The sequence below is a fragment of the Dermacentor variabilis genome, unplaced genomic scaffold (genome assembly GCF_050947875.1).
Source record: "Dermacentor variabilis isolate Ectoservices unplaced genomic scaffold, ASM5094787v1 scaffold_14, whole genome shotgun sequence".
Lineage (NCBI taxonomy): Eukaryota > Metazoa > Arthropoda > Arachnida > Ixodida > Ixodidae > Dermacentor > Dermacentor variabilis.
The window spans coordinates 4,877,982-4,896,341 of NW_027460302.1; the positions used below are offsets into that span (position 1 = coordinate 4,877,982).

General features: G+C 49.5%; 1 protein-coding gene across 2 annotated transcripts in view; it reads left to right on the top strand.

Moving 5' to 3' along the window:
* LOC142567826 (putative phospholipase B-like 2) overlaps nt 1-18,360 on the top strand; it is a 277,787-nt gene that overhangs the window by 131,456 nt on the left and 127,971 nt on the right. The gene's annotated exons all lie outside the window — the stretch shown is intronic.

The window sequence follows — 18,360 nt, forward strand, 5'->3', positions numbered from 1 at the left end:
TGTGCTAGCCTCTCGTTTACGCATCGGCCGATTTGGCCGATATAACACTTGCCGCACGACAAGGGAACCCGATATACTACACCTTCTTTGCATGCAACGAACTTGTCTTGATGCTTAATCATGTATTTTGATTTCTCATTCATAATAGGGCAGCTTTTCCTGGAATGTCTTTCAAGATTTGGGGGAGCCGAGAACACGACTTGGACGTCAGAGCGAGATCCTGTCTTCTTTAGGTGACGCGAAATTTTATAGCAGTATGGAATGGGGGGACAACCATTTTTTTCTTTTTTTCTGTCTTCTGTCTTCTTTGCTATTGTTGCGGCGCGTTGTTCTGTTTTCAATCTTGCCTCATTTTTCTTTTTGCGGCACATGATTACAGCGACTCCTACAATAACAACCTGTTTCGGGAAACCTGACTCTTTCTACGTATCAACCCAGAACAAGAAAGCCTACGCTTCCATTTTTTATCTGCGTTTAGGTTTGTCGAAAGCGCATGAAAAGTCATATCATAGCCTAATGAAGGAAAGTTTTCATTCACAAGTATTGCGGTTGAAATAGGCAGGTTTCCCGAAACAGATTGTTGCAGCATTTGCTGAAAGCATGTACCGCACGAAGAAAGATGAGGCAAGGTTGAGAACAGAACAATGTGCCGCAACAATATCAAGGAATACGGAATCCAAAACAAAAAAAAACATGGTTTTTATTCCATACTTCCATAAAATTTCACATCACCTAAAGAAGATAGGATCTCGCTCTGACGTCGAAGTCGTGTTCTCGGCTCCCCAAAAACTTGAAAGACTTTGCAGGAAAAGCTGCCCAATTAAGAATGAGAAGCCAAAATGCATGATTAAGCATCAAAACAAGTTCGTTGTATGCAAAGAAGGTGCAGTATATCGGCTCCCCTTGTCGTGCGGCAGGTGTTATATCGGCCAAACCGGCCGATGCGTAAACGAGAGGCTAGCAGAACATCGCCGGAAGGTAAAGCAAGGCATCAAAGGTCACATGACCGAACACTGCTAGTCATGCCGTGGTTGTTATCCTACCTTTAACAGATGCATGACATTATTTTCTCACATAAATTGGCTAACCAGGGAGATAGTTGAGGCCAGAGAAATAATTCGGCATGATCAGAGTTGTGTTAGCGGTCCCTCTGTAGCATTCAGTGATAAGGAAGTGAGGTTTCTGAACAGTGAAAAGGAATGACAGTGACAAGGTTTAATTTCGCCGGCACATGTGGCTATGCAGTTTTGCACGCGCTTTGTTTGTTTTCTTGCCATCCTGTTTTTTTTTCTGATTGTGGAAGCGTATATATGAGTCGCTGTCACAATAAAAGCCAGTTGGAGTTTGCGCATGTTATGTGTGTCCCTTCTTCGTTCGACGTCCTGTCTTTGTGCGCGCAAAAGTCTAACGGCATTCTACTAGTGGCGCTCTTCTGTCCACGGTGTTCGATGTGAGGCGCCATGTGGCATTCACGAAAGCCGCGGTGGGTGGTCTCCTTCAGCTTTCGAGTCCAGTTTCGGTATGTGGGTGCACTAGCGTACGTACGTGCTACGGCGCTGCGCTGCTAAGCTTGAGGTTGCGAGTTCGGTCCCAGCCGCCGCATTACGATGGAGACCGAATGGAACATCGCTGCTGAACCGTGAGTTAGGGACACTTTGAAGGAACCCAAGTGGTCATTACTATTCCGGAGCCCTCCACTATGACCTGCCTCATAATCAAATTATGGTGTTCGCACGTAAAACCCCTGTTTACTCCAATTCTTTTTATAGAAAAGCGCCTAAATGAATATTGCAATTGAATATCTCATTGGGTCGAGCTGTCCTTCGTAATTGAACCTTGCGGTATATCATATTTTGCATAAAGAAAACCAGTTATTTCTTTTCGATTTCGTTTCTCTGATCATAACTACGTTCGATGGCCTTAGTAGGATTATAAAATGTATCAATTACATATATAACATACGTACCAACAATGTGAATTATTGGCATTTAATGCGTGATCTAATATTTTTCATAAGCAAAATGCGGCATAAACAAGTGTATTTACAACAAAGTGAAACGGAAACAACAACAACAACAACAACAACAACAACAACAACAACAACAACAACACCAGCAGCAGCAGCAGCAGCAGCCGCCGCCGCCGCCGCCGCCTGATTTACGCCCACTGCCGGGCAATATCTACAGGGCCCACTGCAGATATCTCCCCTGCGATATCCAATTACCCCTCTCCTGCGCCAACCGATTCCAATTAGCGCCCACGAATTTCCTAATTTCATCACGCTACCTAGACATCTGCCTTCCTCGACTACGTTTCCATTCTATACAAATATACAAATATAAATACAAAAAATAGTCTTTTTAGAAAAGTTATTTACGTAATCTGCGTAACAATATATATCAGCAATTTGCGCCTATATATGTTGTTGTTTTATGTCACGGTGAATCCATACATTTATTTTTTAAAATTCATCGACGATTACCGTACGTGTTTGCATTTCGAGATATATTGGCTGGCGTGGACAATCTGTCCTGTGCGGCATATTACAAAAGGAGCGAAATGTGGCGCGACTGCTTCATTTATCGGGAAATCGCGAGAGGCAGCGCGTGGGTGGCGCTTGAGACGACGGCGCGCTGCTCTGACGCCATCTTGTAGCGGTCGTCGATGCAGAACCCGTGCCCTGCGCTACTACGCTTTTATTATCACGCTTTCGCCATACCCTCCTCTTCCGCTTTCCTTCTCGCTCGACAAATCTAGGAAGTCCGACTCACCGCGACCTGATAGCGAGGGAATATGTTCGCCCCATGCTGGATCGCAACGCCTGGTCGTTCGCGCGTACGGTCACGCGAACGTTGGTGCGTTCGCACGAGGCCTCACGAGACGGTCTCGCAGAAGCATCGATCGGCGCACGCGCGGAAGGTCCGCGCTGCAAGCCGTCCTCCAACCAAAGAGGAAGAGCCTTCCTTTTCCACGCCCAAGTACCCCGCCGTGAGGGGGCGTTAGCAGCGCAACACTCACGCCATCTCACGTACTGCGCTTCAAACACACCGACCACCGCAGGAGACGGGAGCTATGCGGGAAAACAAGATATCAGGGGATGCATGAGAGTCATGCGTCCCCACATCCCCCCAACCTTAAATCACTACATATACCGGCAAAATATGTCACACGGTCTAGCATCAACGTATGCTTCGCGAACAATGTAGTAAAGGCAACAGTGACTGCGCCGAGGAAATGTCCACACGCTGTCCATAACATGCGAGCCGACATTGTCCTTGGGTACACCGCTGGCGTCCGCCGGTCACAGCAGCAGCTTTGCAGACTGGACTGCACGATTCCAGGCCAGGACTCCGGAAACGGCAACGCAGTAATCGGTACGAGCAAACGTCGCTCGCACCGACGCGCCCTGCTAGCGACAGCCGCGGTAGCTGTCGGTGATCGCCAGCTCTTTTCTCCGCCGCGGAGGGTTGCGAGCTCGATACAGGCGGCCGCCGAAGTCACTGCGCCGAACTGGCCACAGCATCACCATTGCCCGGGGTGGCTCGATCGTAGTCCGGGGCAGCAGCGCAGACGATGTGCAAGTGATGCCAAACCAGGGGTGACTCCGCTCCCGCTGCGTACAATAAACACACTCGGCAAACACTGAAGTAGTGCAAGGGGGAGGAATTCTGCTGCGCATGGCCCACGTGGTACGATGTTCAGCTCGGCTAGCAAAAGATCGGGCAGCAACTCAGATGCTAAGTTCACGTGAACGAAGCTCGCTTCCTTGAGTCCAACGAGTAATTTCAATTCGTGCGAGGCTAACTAGAACGAGGGAAGCAAAGTGCAACACCTCAACGCCACGGTCCACCAGGTTGTGTCCCTACACGTGCGACAGGCGGCTTCGTAAAGCCTTAGGCCTAAAGCATCGCTACCCTGACAACAACCGGCATCCACAAAACAACACCCAAATGGGAGGAAAACAGGCAGCCGCGAGGAGACGTCAGCTCTGTTAGGCAGTCCTACCCCGCTCGGTGCACACAGCATCCGAGTTGACGGCACCCACCGTCCCAGACGGTGTCGAAGCCCCCGGTGCCAGGCCGCAATACCAGTCAGCCCGTAGTGGCACCCGTGGCCCGCGGTGACCCGGCTCCCAGAGCCGCGACTTCATCAGAATCAAAGAGATAGAAGAAGCTATTTACACGAGAAATTCGGACCACCCATGAGGCTTCCGTATTCACTCGCTCCAGGCTTGTAAATGCTCCGCGGGCGCTAAGCCTCGCTCTCCCAGGATGCAGACCACGTGGCTCTCGTAGCGACAAATGTCATTAAAAAAACGAAAAGGCTTAGCATGTTGACAAGTTCAAAGATACTACAGCTACCGTCGCCTCGCTCAAGAAAGCACGCCACCAACGCTAGCGTTGAAAATCCACGCTAGCCCTACGCTTCGGTTGAAACAAAGGTCTCGAACGAAGCAAAACTGTTGAAACTATCGTCCGATGCCCCAAGAGGCCCCACGTTGGGCACCCAGATGTGGGATTCTCACCCCCATCGTCTTGGGACAAAGGAACGACAACACAGTAGTGCAAACAATCACAAGGGCATTTATTGCACCTTTCATAGATCAATGCCTGCCAGCTGAGTTGCTATCCCCAAAACATGCCGATGGGCGCTCGACAAATCTAGGATGTTCGACTCACCGCGACCGGATAGCGAGCGAATATGTTCGTCCCATGCTGGATCCCAACGCCTGGTCGCTCGCGCGTATGGTCACGCGAACAGTGGTGCGTTCGCACGAGGCCTCACTAGACGGTCTCGCAGAAGCATGGATCGGCGCACGCGCGGAAGGTCCGCGCTGCTTGCCGTCCTCCAACCAAAGAGGAACAGCCTTCCTTTTCCGCGTCCAAGTAACCCCGCCCTGAGGCGGCGTTAGCAGCGCAACACTCGCGCCATCTCTCGTACTGCGCTTCAACCACACCGACCGCCATGGGGCCCAGGCCATGATGCGAAGCCGCATTGCAGGAGACAGGAGCTATGCGGGAAAACAAGATATCAGGGGACGCGTGAGAGTCACGCATCCCCACACGTGATCAACTTTGACCATTTAGGTTTCTTCAAAATGCTGCCATTTCACCGTACACGGCCATTTGTGTATTTGACCTCCACCTAAATTGCGGCCGCTGCAGCCGAGAATTCATCCAAGCCGTCACCTTGTGCTTAGTACTGCAACACTATAGCCGCTAAACCACCACGTCGGGCATATAAATTACAAGATAATAATATTCCACTCAACTACTGTGTGCGTGTTCTCACGCTACTCAACTGCCTTCAATCAACTTTTGAAATATATACGGCTGCATTCTTTAATCGCAGCTTCATACTAGGCTTCGTCATGTAGGATGGCTCGAGAGGTTTCACGACCTAACAAGCGTGGTGCGATAAGCGTCAGCATCTGCAGAAGCAAGAACGTTGTGTTTGGATCATGAGGCTCATAAGCTCTGACCTTCTGGTATGATGAAACAGCTAGAAAAGAAATTCAAAGAATGTTAAAAAACAGCGCGAAAGAGCACGAAAAAGGAAAAAAAGGCCAGCTCTCGGAAGAACACGGAACAGCTACTCAGAAGTTCATTTCAATAAAAAATAAACCGGAAGTGCGTAACGCCTCTCAGCCAACCACAAAGAAACATCCAAAGGTCCAACTGATTTAGTCATTTACCCTTTCTGTTACCCTGTCTCTTGAACTCCGAAAAAGAGGCTAAACAAAGCAGTTTTTTACCTATTTCTACCTTTGTCACAAGCTTTCTGTTATGTAAGGATAGGATGACGCCATGAAAGTGCGTCAAGCAGTCACATTTTACACCAATATTGAACAGTTATATTTACCTGCCACTTATATCACGTGTTCAAACAGATCATCGTCTGAAGCAAGAGAGTACCTGCTTTTTTCCAACACTTGTGGGGTTGCAGCCTCGAGCAACGACGTTGGAATCTCGCGGCAGACTCTGCCTATTTTTGTCATTAGGGCGTCCGGTGCGGTAGTTTCGCTACTATACACGCGATCTTTGAGACCAATCTCGAGATCATTCATATTATCTACGAAGCTCTCGTAGACAACTTGTACCACTGAAGCGAGATCGTCTTCAGGCACCTCGATGGAGACGACATAGTCGTCGACGTACATGAGCACCTCCTTGACGTTGACCGTTGGGAGGTTTCTTTCGATGTCACGGTCGTAGAGCGCTAGTAACAAGTCACTCAGTACAGGTGCAAGGCATGAGCCAACGCACACTCCTTAGTTTTGGAGGAGTAGATCAGCGCTGCAAAGTAGATCAGCGCACAGGCACAGCACTAGCAAGTCGAGAAACCTGCCTACACTTGTACCGCATACGCTTTGGACGCGCACGTCCCCGTATGCCTCAATGCCTTAGTTTACTGCTTCAAGGAGAAGTGACTGAGGCAACAGTAATAAGGATCCTTTACATCGATGGAGAATGCTAACATCACGGCTGTGCTGCGGGAGTTCAATTACTCAGACACAGCTGCTGAGCTGTGAACTAAGAAATGGTCGGTCAACTTGAGTAGGCCAATGCATTTCTGCAGGAAGTTAGCAAGTGGCTTCTGCCAAGCACCTAGTTCCCATACAATCACTCTGACCGGGCAGTCGGGCTTCTGCGTTTTTGGCGTGAAAAAGGCTTCAAGGTTCTCTCCACCTTTCTTTTTAATACCTGCAACAAGCTTTTCCAGTCCAGCTGTTTTGCACATCATCATTGCTTGTTTCTCCGCCCGACATGGAAGCTGCCATTTAATTTCATTGAAAGGGGCTCTATGGGCGGCGTCAGTTTTGTGTTGTGTTGTTTGTTGTTGTGATGTTTTGTGTTGTAAACGCCGAAGGCATGATGACGAAGCCACTTTCCTTGTCGGATACAAGGAGCCTCGGCTTTGCCTTCCTGAGGGTAGTAGGCAGTTGCACGGGTTTTACGCGTTGACCTGTTTTGGATCGAGCTGGCAACACTTCGAGCCCTTCCAGAATGCACTTGGTTGCCTCGTGTGGTTCTGCTTTTGATGTGGTTTTCCAGACGAGGGCGAGGAGCTCAGGTTTCTCGAGCTTAGGATGCACGCAGAACCTAAGACCTATGTTTAGGGCCACCTGTGCTTCTTGCGGCACGATGGATTCTCCGATGAGGTGCAGCTCTTGGTTGGCCTTTTCCATGGGTGGCCTCCTCGGAAGGACGAGAAAGGATGCTGAGTCAAAAGAATTTTGCTAGTTGGCTTACCCCGCGCAATTGTTCAAGGAACTTCCGCTAATGGTGATCAGCTGGAATTGCTTCTGTGCAGGAAAACAGAAGGCAATCGTATCGCAGTCAAACTTGCCTAAACGTTTGCTGCCAATGAATCCGACATATATTCTCTCCATGCTGGGGAGATGGTGCGAACGGTGCGGTTAACTTTCCAATTGCAGGCGGTACAACGAGTTGTTGATGCGAAGGTGAGGAGGCGCGCGCGGCATTTTGCAGCAACAAGCAAACTTGAACATTTACGTCATTTCTGATGTGCTGAGGAATGAATAAAATAACCCAGGACGAGTTGATGAACTTCAGAATGCTGGCTAAATGTGTTTATTGGTACGAACACATACTTTAGCAAACAGCGGAAATAACACGACACTGAAAGGGGGCACACGACACTGGCGCTGACTTCCAACAAGTATGTTTATTGCGCGAGCGCGGAATATGTAGGCAGAAAAGCAAGAGTCAAAACCCAAATGGCGTGAAAAACATGAGAAGAATGACTTGAGGTTGCAGGGGAGCGGATATGTGGTAAATTTGCAGATACGCGATTTCCTTGTCTAAAAACTGCATGGATGTTGAAATGATGCGTGAATGACCACGTTGTATGATGGTAAAGGCCTCGATAACTTCCCGCGTGCGATAGTCAGCGTGCTTTTGGAGGGCGGTGACTTTTCGAAATCATGGGACCCATTTACACGACCTGCAAACCAGAGCAAGATTGATGCTGTATTTTGTTTTGTGTTGCTCGCGTGCTCCCGGAGGTGATCATAGAGGCGACACCCCCTTTGTCCTACATAGGAGCGCCTGCAATTCAAGTGTAATTATAAACTACTCTACTGATAGAGCTGGTGAGGGGCGCTTGATGCCGCTTGTCGCAACCTTTTTTTGGGGGGTGTCGCCTCGGTTGACCCTTCTGCATAAGGCGCTCGGCTTGGTGGTGGCTGAAAAAAACACCGAAACACCGCCCTTCCCACGGCCTTCTTTAATCTATGGGACACCCCGTGCACTTAGGGAATGACAACCATTTTCGAAGTATTGTTGTCGGTTTTGCGTCGCCTCTGTCTTTAGTGCATTTTCTCTAGGTAGACGCTCGTGGTCGTGATATCATCGCGGTCGTTCCATCGTCGTAATTTCTGCTTCGTCATCTGACTCTCGTCAAGCCGTCATCGTCAATCTTATTACGTCCACTCGGTGCCCCACGTTGGCATGAGCTTGGGTCAGTAGGCATGTGCTCGTGGTCGGGATGCCGTCGGAAATGTTGTAGCACCGTCATAACAGCTTTCCCATCCGAATCTCGTCATATCACCACCGTCACACCATCTTCGTCACGTAGTCGTGATGCATTCTTTGTCACACCGCCGTCGTGACTGTTTCATCGTACACCAGCTTTGTTATCGGACTCTCCTCATGCCGTCATCGTAACGTCATCGTCGTCATACAGGCTTCTCGATACATTCTTAGTCTCGCCATTGTTATAACACACTCGTCATAATTCCAATGTCCTCGTACCGTTATTATACCGCCATCCTCATGCACTGGTTGTCATACACTCGTCTTCATGCATTCGTTGTCATACGACTATCGAGATGCCGTAGCGGTCGTGCCAGCACCTTCATAACTTCGTCACGCGACTCTCGTCATGCCATCGTTGCCACACAAGCGTCAGCACGTCGTCGTCACGATGTAGTTTTAAAGCGAAGTCCTTTGCCTTTTTCTTCGACTTTCCCACAGTTACTGCTGCTGCTGCTGTAATGCCGGCCACGTCAGGACGTAGTTGAGACGCACGCCCCTAACGGCGGCGGCGTCGGGATGTGGTCGAGAAGTGGCCATGTCACAAAAACATAAAAAGTCGGCGCTGTCGATGTTTTGTTTCATGACATTTCCTTATGAGCAGTCACTCAAAAATTGTAAAGAATCTAAGACAGTGCATTCCCCACGTGGTTACAACCGCCTGCGCGGTTGTAATTCAGAATGACTACTGCGACACCCACGGCGTCGACAACGGATGTTCTGCTACACGGGGCCCTTAACGTTATCGCGTTAGTACACGGCAGGAGTGCGGCACAAAAGACAGACGACCAGGGAAGCTCGTGTCAAGATTTTCGCCGTGTCACACGTGCACGACGCCTTGTGAACGCCGTAACTAGGCGTCACCACTCGCAAATGCTGTGCAGGAGCTGCCGCGCTTGCCTCCGTGCTCACCCGCATAGCAACGGCAGTAGAGGGAGGAGGGGGGAATGTTAGCGAAGGAATAGAGAGAGAGGAGGCAGTTTTCTGAGCTACAACGCTACAACCCAGAACGGCGCCGAAGCGTGCACTTAGTGCCGACGAGACGTAGGCTCACATAAAGCGTCGAGCGGAGCATGCAAGGTAACATTTCACATCCCCTCACGACTGTGGCATGCCGTCAATATATCACTGCCAAATAACGTCAATGAGCGCAAGCAGCAGACAAAGCTCCGCTTACAACGACTCCCACAGTCTGTGGGATCTGTATATTTTTTACCATCGTCAACACTTCAGTAACATTGTCGCATTACTGCCTTCGCCGCAGTAGTGACGTGATTCCTTCTACCCCATTCTATCGTGTTTATTCTGTTGTCATCAAACTGTGGGTTTGCAGCGGTGGCGTAGAAGTAGAACACCCGCCTCGCGTGCAAGAGGCAATTTTCCACCGGATTTAAGAAAAAAAATCCGCGTGTTGATAAAATTGCATAAACAGGCCTGGAGTGTGGCCTGATCCCGGTGACCAGAACCGGCAACGCACTCCCTCACCAGAGCAGGATTGACCACTCTCGTGCAGTACTTGGCGACAACCTCCTATGTGAACACAACAATCAAACCCCGGCCCTCAGTCCCCAGCAGCTGCGAAGCAACTGACCACGGCGGCGGTCAGACCTGCGACGCAGCAGAGGGCGCTAAGAATCCCTGGCTCCGGAAGGGCCGCCATTGGAATATGAACCTGGCAAGGTTTAACGCTAGAACGTTGTCTAGTGAGGTGAGTCTAGCAGTGCTATTGGAGGAATTAGAGGGCAGTAAATGGGATATAATAGGGCTCAGTGAAGTTAGGAGGCCAAAACAAGCATATAGAGTGCTAAAAAGCGGGCACGTCCTGTGCTACCGGGGCTTAGCGGAGAGACGAGAACTAGGAGTCGGATTCCCGATTAATAAAAATATAGCTGGTAACATACAGGAATTCTATAGCATTAACGAGAGGGTGGCAGGTCTTGTTGTGAAACTCAATAAGAGGTACAAAATTAAGGATGTACAGGTTTACGCCACTACATCCAGTCATGATGACCAGGAAGTCGAAAGCTTCTATGAAGACGTGGAATCGGCGATCGGTAAAGTGAAAAAAATGCACTATACTGATGGGCGACTTCAATGCCAAGGTAGGCAAGAAGCAGGCTGGAGCAAGGCAGTGGGGGAATATGGCATAGGCACTAGGAATAGCAGGGGAGAGTTATTAGTAGAGTTTGCGGAACAGAATAATATGCGGATAATGAATACCTTCTTCCGCAAGCGGGATAGCCGAAAGTGGGCGTGGAGGAGCCCGAACGGCGAGACTAGAAATCAAATAGACTTCATAGTCCGCGCTAACCCTGGCATCATACAAGATGTGGACATGCTCAGCAAGGTGCGCTGCAGTGACTATATGATGGTAAGAACTCAAATTAGCCTTGACTTGAGGAGGGAACGGAAGAAACTGGCATGTAAGAAGCCAATCAATGAGTTAGCGGTAAGAGGGAAACTAGAGCATTTCCGGATCAAGCTACAGAACAGGTATTCGGCTTTAACTCAGGAAGAGGACCTTAGTGTTGAAGCAATGAACGACAATCTTGTGGGCATCATTAAGGAGTGTGCAATAGAAGTCGCTGGTAACTCCGTTAGACAGGATACCAGTAAGCTATCGCAGGAGACGAAAGATCTGATCAAGAAACGCCAATGTATGAAAGCCTCTAACCCTACAGCTAGAATAGAACTGGCAGAACTTTCAAAGTTAATCAACAAGCGTAAGACAGCTGACATAAGGAATTAAAATATGGGTAGAATTGAACATGCTCTCAGGAACGGAGGAAGCCTAAAAGCAGTGAAGAAGAAACTAGGAATTGGCAAGAACCAGATGTATGCGTTAAGAGACAAAGCCGGCAATATCATTACTAATATGGATGAGATAGTTCAAGTGGCTGAGGAGTTCTACAGAGATTTATACAGTACCAGTGGCAACCACGACGATAATGGAAGAGAACAGTCTAGAGGAATTCGAAATCTCACCGGTAACGCCGGAAGAACTAAAGAAAGCCTTGAGAGCTAAGCAAAGGGGGAAGGCAGCTGGGGAGGATCAGGTAACAGCAGATTTGTTGAAGGTTGGTGGGCAGATTGTTCTAGAGGAACTAGCCACCCTGTATACACAATGCCTCATGACTTCGTGCGTACCGGAATCTTGGAAAAACGCTAACATAATCCTAATCCATAAGAAAGGGGACGCCAAAGACTCGAAAAATTATAGACCGATCAGCTTACTGTCCGTTGCCTACAAAGTATTTACTAAGGTAGTTGCAAATAGAATCGGGAACACCTTAGATTATCATGCTCAATATGATACATTAAAAATGTACTTATCTGCAGTTTCTCGATGTCTCCTTCACTCTGTTGGTTGCAAGATCCATCGGCGGCACCACCTCCTTGTCGCGTCGTAGCTATATAGGCTGTCTTCCTTTTGCGCACACTATGTAATATTCGTGACGCTCGCATCCACGCAGAGTGGATCAACTCAGCGCACTCACAGAAGCAGCACCGGACAAGTTGTTTCTTCAGCATTCGTGAACAGTAGGTGCGCGTTGCGATCTCTAAAATCGCCACAGCTATTGGCAGTCTTACGGGGGGCACGGAAACATTGCTTACGGAGGAACAGAACTATCGAAGAAATAGTGGTCATCGTCGAGCCGGATCACTACGTCGCCCACTGCAAGCTCGTTGTAGCAGTTTGTTTACACTGGGCCTCTTCGATGTTTAGCCGCCATGCTCGTCCGGTGAATGCATGTGATGACGCCACCACAGCGTTCCTTCGTGGTATAATGCGAAGCGTACTAAATTACATATTTGTCTAATACACATTCAGTGTACATCTTGTAAGCCTTACAATGCTTTTAAACCGCGTTAATGTAACTAATAATATTGTACTAAATGCATTTGTTTTATAATTTGCTTGTGCATGTAATGCACTCGGCGGAACGACAAACAAGTGAAAGAAGGCACGACCATGCACCGACGGTATGATCACGTGAGCCCCCGTTTGTCGACCGCCCAGAAGGCAACGCCCAAGGAATGATATCCGCCCAGAGTGAATCTAGATAAACCAATGAAACTGGAGGCTTGTCGAAAGATACACTGTGTCTCAGTACCATTTGTGCTTTCATCTTGGGGTGTCGCCAGAGCTCGTGAAGATTCCGAGTTTCGCCAAACTCGGCGCATCCTGCATAGCGCCCCAGGTGTCCAGTTTTCCTGCACGTAAAGCATTGTGTTTGACAGAACTGGCACTGTGAGGCAGAGTGGGCACCACCACAGCGACCGCAGGTACTGCCCTTTGTCGCCAACTCGTTGACCGCCGCTTCCGCCGACGGTGAGCCAGTCGCACGGGAAATCTCGCCGGCATCCTTGGCGGCAGCTTCCATTGCCAGCGCTGCCTTCACGGCGTAGTCCAGCGAGGGGTCGGGAAACTCCAGGAGTCGTGTCTTCATGGCGGGGTTGTTGATGCCGCAGATAAAACGGTCCCGGAGCAGTGAGTCCAGCTGTTCCCCGAAAGCGCAGGCACTCGCTAACCCTCGTGGCGCAGCAACGAACTGCCCGAGGGTCTCTCCTTCCCGGCGGCTCCAGTTGTTGGAGCGGCAACGCTCCATTAGTGTCGGCGGTGCTGGGTTGAAATGCGAGCGCAGTATGGTGAGCAGCTCACCCAGCATCTTAACGTGCGGCGTGGCTGACATGAGAAGGTCGAGCAAGAGGCTGAAGACGCAGGTCCCACAGCTGGCCAGGAAAATGTCCCGCTGTTTGGCCTTGGGTATGTTGTTTGCCCGAAAGAACACTTGGACTTGCTCCTCGTAAATTTGCCAGGGGGACCCATCTCCTTGGAGCGGCTCGAGCCTTCCGTACAGCGGCACGGCGGCAGCAACGGGGGGCGGTGTTTCGCCGCTCGCGGCGGCGTCTGCGATCCGTGGGTACTCGTCGCCAGTGTCACGAGTATCCCATCTTCATCGCCATTGTCACGATCCACTCGGGTTCGTAAACAAAAGAGGGCTCGAGGCACCCTCCGTTAGACGAACGCTCGGCAGCGTGGCGGTTCTGAACGATGTCTGACCGCCCAGCAACTGTGCTCGTCGGTGCTTATTGCGGTGCGGTGACCAATGTTGCCCGCCGAGCTTAGCAGGCCACCGAGCCTGGCGGGCAAACCAAGTTATGCCCGAGTGGGCGTCACATGTTTTCTACATGGGTTACTTGAGCGAGGCACACAGTGGGAAAATGTGATTTGCGACAACAAATGTAGTGGGGAACTAAAAGGAAGCTGCGAGTAGGGAGCATATCCGAGTTAAGAGCGACTTGGGTGCACCTGACGGGTAGTGTAGTAGCCACGATGCCCAGGTCGGGAATTCAGAGTCCTCCCTTATCTTTGGCCAACTTAAGCACCTGCCGAGCTACACAAGTTGTCTCAAAAGCGGTACGGAGCCTGTGTTGCAGAAAATCCGGCGTTTGCGTCACACGTCGTTTTGACGAAAAGATTTACGAACCATCAATACCCATGCCCACAGTCAAGTTCGCTCTTTCCTGCTTGAAGTCGATTAAAGTCTCTTCAAGGTGATCATCGGCGTTGATGAAGCAGGAGGCAGGTTGGAGGTAACAAAACTTGAACATATATGGCAACGAAAATACTTACACAGTCAAATGCAGAGTTAGCAAAAGAACACTGATGCAAAACACGCAAGTAAACAGTGCCTTACTCTTCCACTTTTCTTAAGTTAGAGCCTAGGACAACTGTCACTACATACGACCAACCGAGTCTCACTGTTCTACCACTAAGTGGTTACGGCCCAGACTAGCGTTGCATCATACTGAGTCTTACTGGTCTATCAGGTTTAGTGATTACAGCCTAGACTGAGGAACAAGCACCTCGTCTCGATTGTTATAGGTGAAAGAGACAAAGAAAAAGGGAGGTTAGCCCATCCGTTATGATGGGCTAACCTCCCTTTATGGCGTTATGATGGGCTAACGGCCCATCTGTGGATGGGCCGTTAGCCCATCCCACAGATGCAGTTGTCAATGAGAGTTGAAAGTTTGCTTAAGCAACAACCCAAAGGGTTGGCCTTACTCTCAAAAGCAAATGTATTGGAAAACAACCCTGTTTTCCTTCTCCCCACAACTTCGTTTCCCTCTCCTATTTCCACGTGGCCAGTGACGGCCTCAGTAAACACGCCAGGCACGCACGATTTATTCAGGCCATCTCGAACCTCAGCGGCGTTTCTAGCCAGCCGGAAGCTAGACCGCTGTTGCAAATGGGTCGCTGGCCTCAAGGGTAGCGTTGGCCTGGCGGCCTGGGGCACAACTGGAAGCATCCGAAGGTCCTGGCAAAGCATGAGTCGACTGCTAACAGAACAACTTGTTTATTCTAGCATCGCAAAAGAGCGGCCGGTCAGGTCGACCGAAGTGGAGAGACGAGAGAGCACGTTACTCGACGGAAGAAATCGGAGCCTCTCTCTTGGCGTCCGGGGGCAGCTGCTTTTATACTCTCGGACTTGAGGGCAAGAAGGAACGCCTCGATAGAGGCGCACGTGACGGCGCCGCTCGGGCACGTTGAGACTAGAAGGTGATGCATCCGCCGGGCCGGCGCCGATCAGACCTCCTCGCCTCACAGATGGGGAGCTCCTCTCCCCAGCTGCCGCGCTTTGACAAGCGTGGGCACCAACATGCACACACACACACACACACACACACACACGCACACACGAAGACACGTGGCATTGAAACATGCCTGGACGCGCTTGGCAGGAAGCGTTACGGCAGCGCTGAACGGGCCAAAATGTCCGCCGCTTTGAATGAAGCCCCGGCGTCCGTTGCATCCGCGCCGGCTATACCGCGCGTCTTAGGCGAAATGTAACACCGCGTACCGCAGTTCCCCACCCAAGGTTTTTCCGCGTGGAAAAATAATGACCATTGGCGGCATCCGGACTCGGTGTTCTCAAGACGGCGTTCTCCGAATCCGATTTCCACATGCGCACCGCGCCTCTATCTACGGCGCGCACTGCAAGCTGTCACTCGACACCACTCGGGCTCTTCTCAGCGCTCAAAATAAGATACACGTGGTTGCCGCCCGAACGCGTAGGGGAGTGCACCCCCGCTCCGTACGCGCAACATGTGGTCAACATTGCGAGGCCCCTCTAAACATCGGCGGCGTGTCTAACCAGCAGATGACTCGGGAGCCGGCGCCATAACATCGCGTACAGCCGTCCCACTCGAGGCTTGTCTGCGTGGACCTATTATGACCATCGGCGGAATGCCAGCCCAGTGCGCGTAAGACCGCGTTCTCCGATTCCGTTCGCCGCATCCGCACCGCCCCCCACCCCGACCGGCGCGCGACGCGGCTCGTCAACCGACACCACGAGGGCCGTCTGACCCCTCAAAAACAGAAACGGTTGCTGCCCGGACGCGCTAGGGAGTGGACGCCCCCCCCCCTTCATAAAACACATGGGCAACTCGCGGCACTGCGACAGTTTATACAAAAACAATCATGCAGGCCTACACCGCCCCTTCTGCATGTTCGAGAGATGAGTAGCCTAACACCCTCCATGTGATGCAAGGAATTTAGTAAAATAATTGACTTTCTCAAGCGAGAATACACGGGAAAATCGTAAACTATAACTTACACAGAACCTACAGACCTGAAAGCTCTCCGATTGTAATTTGGTTACACGAGCAAACATAATTCTGTTGCAGGAAAACCCAAAGAAGCCCTTTTTCCAGCGTTTCTACCATACACAAACCAGCCGCGGCGACCACCGTATGCGCGCGCAGGCGCGAGGGTGTCTCGGGGGCCACGGCGCGGCGCGCCCAGTTACTTGCAATACCTCCACCTGGCACTCACCTCCGTCGCATGGCGGCCCACGCAACAGGCCGCGTTTCTACCAGAAAGCCCGCGTTCGTGCATAGCGTTTGCGGCTACGCTCCAAAAGCTTTGCTAACAACGGAAGGACATCCAGTGCCTGACGTAGAATGCGCATCCGTATTAAATGATACATTTGTAAAGGCTTTTTCTCACCCAGTAGTTACCAATGCACAACATACCTAGCCATTACGTCATTACTTGCCCATGGACGCCATCTTTATTACTTCTGAGGGTATTTGTACAATCATTAAGAAACTGAAAAACTCATTATCATGTGGCGTCGACAGCATCAGTACAAAATTCTTGAAAAATACTATTGAATACTCCTCTATCATATTGGCATGCATATTTTACAGTCCCTTCCGTCTAGCCTTCCGGAAGACTGGCTGATAGGTAAGGTTGTGCCAGTTCACAAGTCTGGGTTAACACACAATCCATCAAATTTCCGTCCAATTTCACACACATCTGTTCCATGTAAAGTTTTTGAACACATTATCTTCACTCACCTTGTCAATTTTCTTGAGTCATACCAGTTTTTTACACCCTCACAACATGGCTTCCGCAAAAACTTTCCTTGCGAAACACAGCTTCTAGTCTTTACTAACGACCTGCATCATTTACTTGATTCTGGATTCACAACAGACTATATTTTTTTGACTACTCCAAAGCATTTGACAAGGTTAGTCATCATTTACTACTTTTTAAGCTCGGCCAGTTAAATCTAGATCCCAATGTTCTAAACTGGATTCGAGCTTTCCTTTTTAACCGTACTCAGTTTGTTTCCGCAAATAATGTTGATTCCCCAGTCCAGCCAGTGCTATCCGGAGGTCCCCAGGGGTCTGTATTGGGACCATTCCTTTTTTTAATTTTCATGAATGACTTACCCGATAACATTTCATCAAAGATTTGCCTATTTGCGGATGACTGTGTAATTTATCAGAAAATAACTAACCAAGACGATGTTGCCTTACTTCAGACCGACTTAAATACTATACATTCCTGGTGTCAAACGTGAAACATGGAATTGAACATTTCGAAATGCAAATCAATGCGCGTATCGCGCACCTTATTAGCATCACCACACTATCATCTTGATAATACGCCTTTTGAGTCTGTTTCATCTTACAAATATCTCGGTGTTAACACTTGTAGTAACCTATCATGGAACCATCATGTGAGGCACGTCGTCACCAAAGCTAACCGATCACTTGGGTACTTTCGAAGAAACTTCTATATGGCACCCCCATCACTTAAAAAGCTTCTCTACACAACTTACATTCTTCCGTCACTTGAATACGCATCATCGATCTGGGATCCCGGTGGTACTACACTGATAAAAGAACTTGAAAGAGTGCAGAATCGTTCCGTTCGCTTCATGTTATCCAGTTATGACCGCACAGCCAGTGTTACTATAAATGAAGACACTACTTAACCTTCCAGAACTTACAATTCGGCGTAAAATAGCCCGGCTCGCTCTTTTTCATAAAATTTACCATCACAACAATCACCTCCGCAATCAGTTCATTAAATCCCCTCCTTTCATTTCATCTAGAATTGACCACCTCCAAAAAGTTGATGTTCCTCGTTGTAGAACTGTAACCTATTCACATGCATTTTTACCTAGAGCCACCTCCGAATGGAATCAGCTGCCACGAGCAGCTACAGCGATCACGGATACAACGCGCTTTAAGGATTTCTTGAATAACGTGCCTAATATTGCTTAATTATTTGTATTGAATTTGTCCTTCTGTTTTTTGCTTATTGTTGTTTTAGTTCTACATGTTCAAATTACTCTGCTTTATCTTGAATGCGACTGTTTCAGTTTATTTTTGTATTAAGCTGGTGATTGTTCATGCTTCTTATTGTGATTTTATCACCTGTTTTTCCAATTTTCGTCTGTAATACGCCCCTCCCCTCTGTAATGTGCAAACCCTGAGGGTA